Below are 9,129 nucleotides of genomic sequence, written 5' to 3'. Positions count from 1 at the left end.
CTGAGTGCTGGGATTAAAAGCGTGCACCACTACTGCCCCACTAACAATGGCTATTTTTGGTTTTGTTTGTCTGAGACAGGGTTTCTCAAACCCATAGCCTTGGCTGTCCTGGACTCACTTTGTAGATCAGGCTGGCCTTGAACTCACAGAGATCCGTCTGCCTCTGCTGGGATTTCAGAAGTGTGCCACTGCGCCAGGTTTACAATGAGTATTTTTAAGGAAATGAAGTTAATGAATTGCCCCTTCCTGAAACATTGCTACTTCTCACGTCAGTTCAGCAGATTTTCACTGATTAAAACACTCAAAAAATATGAGCCCGGTTGCTTCCTGCTTTCCCAGTTGGAACAAGAAGGCGATAGAGATTATTTAGGTTGGAGGTAACCTACACTATCTGCTGGTGAAGAGAAAAAGTGCAGAGGAAGTATTGGGTAAGCAGAGAGTTATGTAATGACATTTGTTGCATACAATTCTGATGCAAGAGCATTCGTTTATTGCCACTTTTCAAAATGATGCTTGCCTGCGTGCCTGGTGCCCACCAATGCCAGAAGGGGGCAGTGAATCCCCTGAAACAAGTTAATAGATGGTTGGGAGTTGCAGTGTGTGTTCTGGGAATCAAACCTGGGTCTTCGGCAAGAGAATCAAGGCTCTTGACTGCTGAGCCATCAATCCAGGCCCTGTTCGTTATCGTTTTCTTCAGTTGCTCAGTTGGCCTGCTGACAAAGAGAGACTAGGCTCCAGAGTGTCTGGCTTCAAAGTTTGGAGGAGCAATAACAGTACAAATAACAAATATTTTAGGTAATTTTATTTTCCTTCAATAATTGAGCAAGCTAATTCTTTCTCAGCTAACTTGAGACATCACCCAACAATGTCTTTTTCTATCATCAGCTTCCATGTTGCTACATATTAAAATAGCTGAGGGTAATTGTGAGTGTTTCTCTTTGTAAGGAGCTGCAGAAGGGAGCTGAATCTCTACTTAGTTATTCAGCAAACAAGTATCCACCTCTTCGCTGAGGCAGACTCCTTGCTGCGAATTTACCACATAGAGCAATTTGTGGTGATTCTAGAAGTCGATGGTTGGAAAGGCATTTTGGTAGAAGGCGCTGATCATCACATTGTTTGTTGAAACTGTGCTTTCAGGAATAATTACAGTTTCTTAGCCTTCCTTTTGACTTTAGTCTCTGTGGTAGGAAATAAGCCCCTATTGCTCTGGGTATGAAAAACAATTATGGAGGTTGTTTTTTTCTTTCAGTTTTGTCATTCCTCACACGGATGACAAGGATGTCAAATATGCAATATGGCAAGAGGGCATGAATCTTTAATATCCTGAGTTCAGCTTAAAAGGCTCAAGATCCAAAGGCTCAGCAATTGACCTCAGTTTTCTAGAGGGAAGACGGATATAATAGGACAGGGTTTCCTGGTCATCATTACCAACTGGGGGTGGTGACAGGTTTGGGTGTTACTAACTTCCAGGTGTGTTTTTCAGGTCTCCAAGATGGGAGATTCTGGTAGCAGCTTGCAGAAGGTCTTAGGACCCATGGAGTTCGGTGTTCGTATCCCCTCCCATGCCTGGAGTCACTGGCTCCATGTGGAGATCTTCAAATTGGCCAGGACAGAGACATATACTCAGAGGAACTGGCAGATGCCACAAACCAGCGCTGAGCTGCTCCCTGCCCTGGAGAAATGGGTGTTATTGGCTTACCAGCACACCACAGGCTGTGAGAGATTTAGTAGCTCCATGAATCACCTGCTACAGGCAACCATGCTGTGGCCAGTTTCAGCAGTTAGCACTAGGCGGCTCACAGCGTGAAAATCCAGCCTAAGCCGTTCAGTCTCTCTGCAGCCCAGTCACTGCAGTGGCTTGGTAATGACACCTAGACAGGAGCATGGAACTTGTAAATTTGCGTCTCACTCAAGTTTGTTAACATAAGGAGGGCAAAACCACAGGCAGCTTGTGACTTGTAGCATTAAACAATGCATTTCATTGTGTGCCCCAGACTCAGTGTTCAGGGATCTCTTAAAGTAAGGTGTGGTTAAGAAAAGAGCAGAGGGCAGAGGGGCATCAAAACTTCGGAAGAAACGGGAGGCAAAAGTGTGCTAGAACTTATAACGCCCTCTCTTGTAGCAAGGTGCAAGTAGGGATGATTCTGTTGTATTTCTGAGAATTTTGCTCTATGTGCATATCTGAGTCTACTGGCTAGCATTAACATCCCAGACTAATGCGTCTACCTTCCTAGATTAATTTCCAGTGTGTCTGAGTCAGTAGCTTTTACGGTTCTGACTCTTAATTGTTTCTAACTTGGCAAATTATTCCAGCTTAATTTCTGTAAATATTATATCTGGGTGAATGTAGACAGAGTACCCTTGGCTTCTATGTACTTTGGGTTGTAGATAAGAAATATTTATTGATTTTGAACCAAAAATATTTAACCTCTCTGGTATGATGGCTTTCTTGTAGCTTCTTAAGTGAGTTTAAGGAGACTTGAAAGTTAGGATAACTATATATTTAACTGCATGAACATTTTGTAATTCCATATAAGAATAGAAAACTGCAAAAATCTATATTATCCTGAAGTAATGACATACGGAGGAGTGGGGCCTTTGTTTCCTGATGCATACACTTTTATTGTCTGAATTTGTTATAATAAATGCAAATATTAATTTAAAACACTTTCCACTTTTGATTTTGCCAGCTCTTCCCACACGTACTCCAGAAATGGAAAGAAAGAAGCAGAAAATATAGCGTGTCCATTTTTTCATTCGTTTTCTTCTATCTTTCAAAAGAAAAATGTAAATGCAGAAAAAAATGCAGCCAAAATAGCTGTATTTACTGAAATTCTAAGAGATTACAAATTTTTTTTTAGTATTAGAATAAAAAAAATTCTAAAAATTTAAGCTTCAGTTGAAAGAAAATGAGAACAGATGTAGTAACGGAAGCTTTAAACCTTCTAGACTTACGCACCTTTTAACAAGATGAAAGTAGCGTTTTAAAGTCTCCGTGGTCGGAAAAGCAGTTTGAGGTGTGCGGTTACCACACGAGCTCAGCTTTTTAGCTGGAGAGCTATTTCAGACCTCTTTGTGGTATGTTTGGCAATACACTTAAAAGATTAATCCTTAAGCTACTAATAATCTGGCTTCAGGCAATTTTCTGTCTGTCCATCCAGCCACCTATTCTTCCTTTGGTTTTCAAAAACCCGCAAATGAGCAACGTGAAACACAACAACAACAAAAAAAAGGAAGACAGGGTAATCCTCTTGTGAGTTCCCCCTGAGTTTCAGACAGCTCTGAAATTACGAGAAGACTAATGTAGCCCAGGTCTGCGTCAACACTAATTTTTAAGCTCCTTCCCGGGGTGCCAGGGACAGGACAGGAGATGGGTGGCATTGTGGAAGACCCAAGGCTTCCTTTGTGTTTTTATCTGTCTGTTTCAGGGTTCTAATTTAGATTACTGAAGACAAATCTCTTTTAGAGTTTTAAGTTGGGTTTTCTGTAGCTCCCCTTAATGGGATGTGGCTCTAATGAGTTTAGGTAGAGAAAAAACAAAGAGGACTTTAAGGTAGACATAGCTTACGTGGAATAAAAATTGTTCCTTCTAGCTTCCTTATTGCTGAAGCCCATTAACCTAGGATCCTGATTCTTGAAGAAACAGATTTTACACACACACACACACACACACACACACACACACAAATCTAATGAGAAATTATTAAAAAATTATTTTATTTCACAGCATCTTGGGGACTGTCTGTAGTTCTCTACAATGTTTAGGGTTGTGATAAGCTTATAGGCATGTGAAATTTTCTATGAGGCCATCAATTGAACATCCCTTTGAACCAACTGTATTCTTTATCCACATTGGGCCCTACAAGTTTAATTGTCATTTCTTTGTAGCAGATCTGATACACATACATATGTATATATGTATAGATATCAATATCAGAAATTTATTACCCACAGTTCTGGAGGTTGAGAAGTCCCAAATCGGGGTGGCGGCAGGTTTGGTTCTTGGTGAGAGTATTCTGACTTGTAGACAGTTGCCTTCTTGCTGAATGCGGGGGTGGAGGCTGGGAAGTGGGGAGTGGGTGGGAATCCTCATGGTCTCATCAAAGGACTCCATTACGCTGAATGTCACAGCTTGAACATATGAATGAATCTGGGGAAACACAAACACATACTGATGGCAGACCACATACACAGACGTGGAAAACTTCTTCATAGCCCGTAATGCTCTTCTGCTAGGCATCGTTGCATGAAAACATTTGTTAAGTGTCTGTTTCCTCCTTCGGGGAATGCTACCCTCTTATATCCTTGTGTTCTCACCTTGGCTCCAGGGTAAAGAATACAACCCAAGACTCAGAAATCACTAATACACTCTGATTCCCAAGTGGCAGTGATTGATTTTGGGGGATTGAGATTCACCCAGAAACACTGAGCCTAGGGAAGCATGGAGGCTTTGGCTGGTACCGCAAAAGGGAAAGACGCCACTTTCATTCCTGCGCTAAGCAGATGATGGGAGACGGCTGCTCTGTCCTTCCATTATCTCCACACATCTTGATTTGAAAGTCAGCACTTGGGGTTGGCATTTACACATCAGCATGGGAATTTGTCAGGACTAATAAGCTGACTCAAGATTCAAGTCATTGTCTAGTTCTCTTTGCCCTTACACGGCCTGCTGTGCTTCTTCAGACCATGGCATCATGATCTTGGCCACAGACGTCTCAGGTTAGGGTTGTCGTGGAAGTCTCTCCTTGTAAGAGTGGGCTATCCCCACTCTTCTGCTCTACATCTACTGGCAAGGTCTATAGTACCCTATTTGCTGTTCCTAGCCTTCCATGCAGACTCTAAGAATGTTTGTGCCAACTATTATTGCTTGCTATTATTATTATTATTATTATTATTATTATTATTATTGTTATTGTGACAGAGTTTTTCCGTGTAGTCTTGGTTATCCTGGACTCACTTTGTAGACCAGGCTGGCCTCGAACTTACAGAGAGATCTGCCTGCCTCTGCCTCTACAAGTGCTAGGATTACAGGGGTGCTGCCACTGTGCCCAGCGCACTAACTACATTTTATGTCTAGATTGTCCCTTCACCAGACAACATGAACTGTTGTCTGCTCCATCATGTCTCTATTAAATGTCTTTTTACCAAAGGGTCCTTATTCACCTTCTATGGAACACCAAGTCCCTGTACCTCCCCTTTCTGGGAACATTATATCTCTCTTCCATGCTTTGGGTTTCTTCATTTTACAAACCACTGACATGCAACGTGTTTAAGCTATTTATTTGTTTCCCAGTTGACTTCCTTAGGTAAAATATAAGCCATATAATGAGGAGGCTCTGGTTTGAGGATAACAAGAACAAAAGGCTCGTGTGTTTCCAGCTGACATGTGGAAAAACCATTGATGAATGCATGGCTGAATGGTCCATTAAGTGGTGGCGCCTGGTTGGAAAAGTGCATCACTGGGGATGTTTCTGAAGCATGTCTTGCCCTCTGAACCCTTTTCGCCTTTCTCTCAGCTTCCCATCTGCAATGAGGTGATTTTCTGCCTTTCTACAAACTCCCCACCATGATGCTCTAAGTAAAGATAACTACACAGTGCAGAGATACTGACCATGGATAGAAACTTCTGCTACTATGAGCCAAATAGAGCTTTTGCTCTACACATTGCTTCTCTCACATATTGTGTGCATGTATGTATGCATGTATGTGTGAGGCTCATGTATATATGTGACTTTCATTAGAACCTCTGGGTGTATTATGGAAGAACAGCCTGCAATTGTGGTCCTGCCCATGTTCTGATATACTTTCCTGGACTATGTTTTAAAGCCTAGTTCTCTTTCAGTCCTCATGGGAAGTTCTGCTGCTTTTTCTCTTATTTGCTGGCTCTGATTTCTCTTTGATCCCAATATCTCTCTCTCTCCTCTTTTGTATTCTACTCCACTGTGTCATACCAGTGATGTTAGTTATATTTAACTTCTCATCCTGAAATCAGCATCAAAGGAGATGCTTGCACAGGTCTCATCCCAGCTATTTAGAAGGTATCAGATAATTTGAAAACATGGATTAAGACTTTACATTTTTGGCAAAAGATTTTGAATAGATATTTCAAAAGAGGATATATGAGTTGCTAGCATACACACGAGAAGATACTTAATGTTATTTATCACTAGGAAAATTCAAAACTAAAGGGACAGTGAGATACTACAACAAAATTCCAATTAAGAAATTCTAGAGATTTGGGAAAATTTCAAAAGGTGTCATAAGAATGTTCATAAACAATCATTTGTGACCAGTGCTGATTCTCCTAGAAAATAGGCAAATATCTTTCAGTATAATACTACTGTGTGTTAGAAATTGTGCAAAGTGCTGTGTGAGTATTCACTCATTTATAGGTGAAAACAGCTGCCTGGGGTTATAACTCAGCAAAACAGTGTTAACCTTGCGTGTGTGAGGCCCTAGGCCCGATTCCTAGTACTGACAATAGTAATAATAATCATATCAAATGAAAACCAAAACACTTCTGTGAAGAGGACATTATTAGATTCTTTTTAATAATACATTTTAAGCTGGAGTTGCATTCCTGGAATATCAGCTGGTTTGGGAGACTGAGACAAGAGATGTGAGTTTGAGGCTACATTAAGCACTTACAGCAAGATCCTCTCTCAAAACTAACCAACCAACTTCCCTACCAACCAACTGACTAACCAATCAACCTACCATCCAGCTAGCCAACCAACCAACCAACCAGCCAGCCAACCAGCCAACCAGCCAACCAGCCAACCAGCCAGCCAGCCAACCAACTAACCCACCAATTAACCAACCAACCAACCAACCAACTAGCTATCTATCCATCCATTTATCTATCCAGCCAGCCAGCTAGCCAGCCAGCCAGGCAGCCATCAGCCTTCCATCCATCCAACCAACTAGCCAGCCAACCAACCAACCAACCTACCAACCAACCAACCAACTAGTCATCCAGTCAACTAACCAATAAGCCAACCAACTAATCAGCCAACTAACCCACCAAACCAGGCAATTAACCAAGCAAGCAAGCAAGCAAGCAACGAACCAACCAACCAAGTAAACATTTTTGAAGTTTTAATTTTGTTGTTTTTAGTTGCATATCTGTGTATGTGTGTGATTATGCATATATGTGTGCCCATGGAGGCCAGAGTCTCATGATGCTCTTGAACTGGAGTTACAGGATGTTGGGAGCTCTCTGCTGTGGGTGCTAGGAACTGAACGTGGGATCCCTACATCAGCACTAAGGACTCCTAAGTGCTGAGCCAACTTTCCAGCCCCATACAAAAAAATTTAAAGGACAGTACTTTTCAAAGAGAGCACAAGAACCTTTGAGACATAATCTGTATTTATACATGTAAGGTCTGATAATACATAGTACGTTGTGTTCCATTTTTCCGTCAATAGGAGTACAGTGATGTAGGTTGAAAAGGCCATTTATATTCTTTTAAAATTTATTATTATTATTATTATTATTATTTTGGTTTTTCAAGACAGGGTTTCTCTGTGTTGTCTAGGCTGTCCTGGACTCACTTTGCATACCAGGCTGGGATCGAACTTACAGAAATCTGCCTTCCTGTGCCTCCCTGAGTAATGGGATTACAGGCATATGCCACCGCACTCTGTGGCTGGCTCTTTGATCACCTCCCCCCTGATGGGGGAGCAGCCTTACCAGGCCACAGAGGAAGACAATGCAGCCACTCCTGATGAGATCTGATAGGCTAGGGTCAGAGGGAAGGGGAGGAGGATCTTTCCTATCTGTGGACTTGGAGACATGCACTTGGCTGCCATTTATATTCTTTTTTTTTTTTTATGTAAGCACACTAGATGTGAGATTTATTATTGAACATGATTTGGTAGGGCACTGTGGAAGCCCTCAAAAATGCAGGGCTCTCCACTTGTCCAGGGGACAGTGATTGGGGATATATTTGACCCCATAGTCATCAGGAACGAGCCGCTTCTCAGCAACCATGTCTTCAAATTCATCTGCATTAAACTTGGTGAAGCCCCACTTTTTTGAGATGTGAATGTCTGGAGGCCACATCTTGGACTAGGCTCTACTCAGAGCCTCAGTCACAGACCTGGCCAATGTGAACCCTGGCCACGGTGCCCTGGGGCTTCCCAAAGCCACCACACATAGCTGTCTGGAGCCTGTCAGCCCCAGCACAGGACAATATCTTGTTGACTGGGATGACATGGGAAGCCATCCTTGCCACAACTCTTTAATATGTGTCTATTTATTATGTGCAAATACGGGCACCCTCCAGTGCTTCAGAAGAGAGTTGTTCATATTCAGCTGACACCGAGTGGCCGTCAACTTTTGCCTTCTTCCATCCCACATCAAAGATGCGGATCTTAGCATCAGGGGCATCCTGGCAGAAGAGAGACTTTGCATACTGCTTGTTCTTAGAACACCTGTAACACCAGGCAGGGCGGTGACCCATGATGACAATAGGATCCTCCCAGCCACGATGGAGGAAAGAGTGCAATTTATAGTCTTTATTAAGATTTCTGTCTGATATAAGATTAATACTACTGTAAAATATTTAAAGTGTTTTTACTGAGTTTGACTAATGTTTTTACAGGCTAGAATCTAGAATGCTCATTTTCTTTTAGCATGTTAATTTAAGTGGCTGGATATACGTAAGTGGAACACGAAGCTTACAAAAGTAATTGGAAGTTAATTTAAAACATCTTAAGGATTTCATACCTTTTGCAAAAAAGATAAAACTGCATAAAATTGTTACTCTTCATAAGACTTACAAAGGAATTAAGGTCTCTCAGCTCAGAAATCCCATAGATACAGATCACTGCATTGTAATCTTGAGAGTAACTGTCGAAAAGACATATTTTTAAATCTCTCTATTTCTTCAGTTATTGTAGTCAGTTTATTGAAGGAAGTTTGATGTAATAAGCATCACATTCCTAGCAAACAGAGACTTCAGCAAAGACAATGCTTAATCGCTCTTTCCTCTACTCAGGGAAGCTGAGGATATGGGGACCATCATTGATCCAGTTTCCTGTCTGGTGTCTCTGGTGCACGCATGGGATGGGGGGTTCTGCTTCTCAGTGCTCGTATTTCTCATTTGTCCCTTTGAAGAGCACCTC

The 9,129-nt window shown here is 41.8% G+C and overlaps 1 pseudogene; it reads right to left on the bottom strand.

The window, feature by feature from the left end:
* Nucleotides 1-7,897: 7,897 nt before the first annotated feature.
* On the bottom strand, nucleotides 7,898-8,465 carry LOC110563660 (large ribosomal subunit protein uL16-like; annotated as a pseudogene).
* Nucleotides 8,466-9,129: the final 664 nt, after the last annotated feature.

This window comes from Meriones unguiculatus, chromosome 10 (genome assembly GCF_030254825.1).
Source record: "Meriones unguiculatus strain TT.TT164.6M chromosome 10, Bangor_MerUng_6.1, whole genome shotgun sequence".
Classification (NCBI taxonomy): Eukaryota; Metazoa; Chordata; class Mammalia; order Rodentia; family Muridae; genus Meriones; species Meriones unguiculatus.
This window is presented reverse-complemented; position numbering and strand designations above follow the sequence as displayed.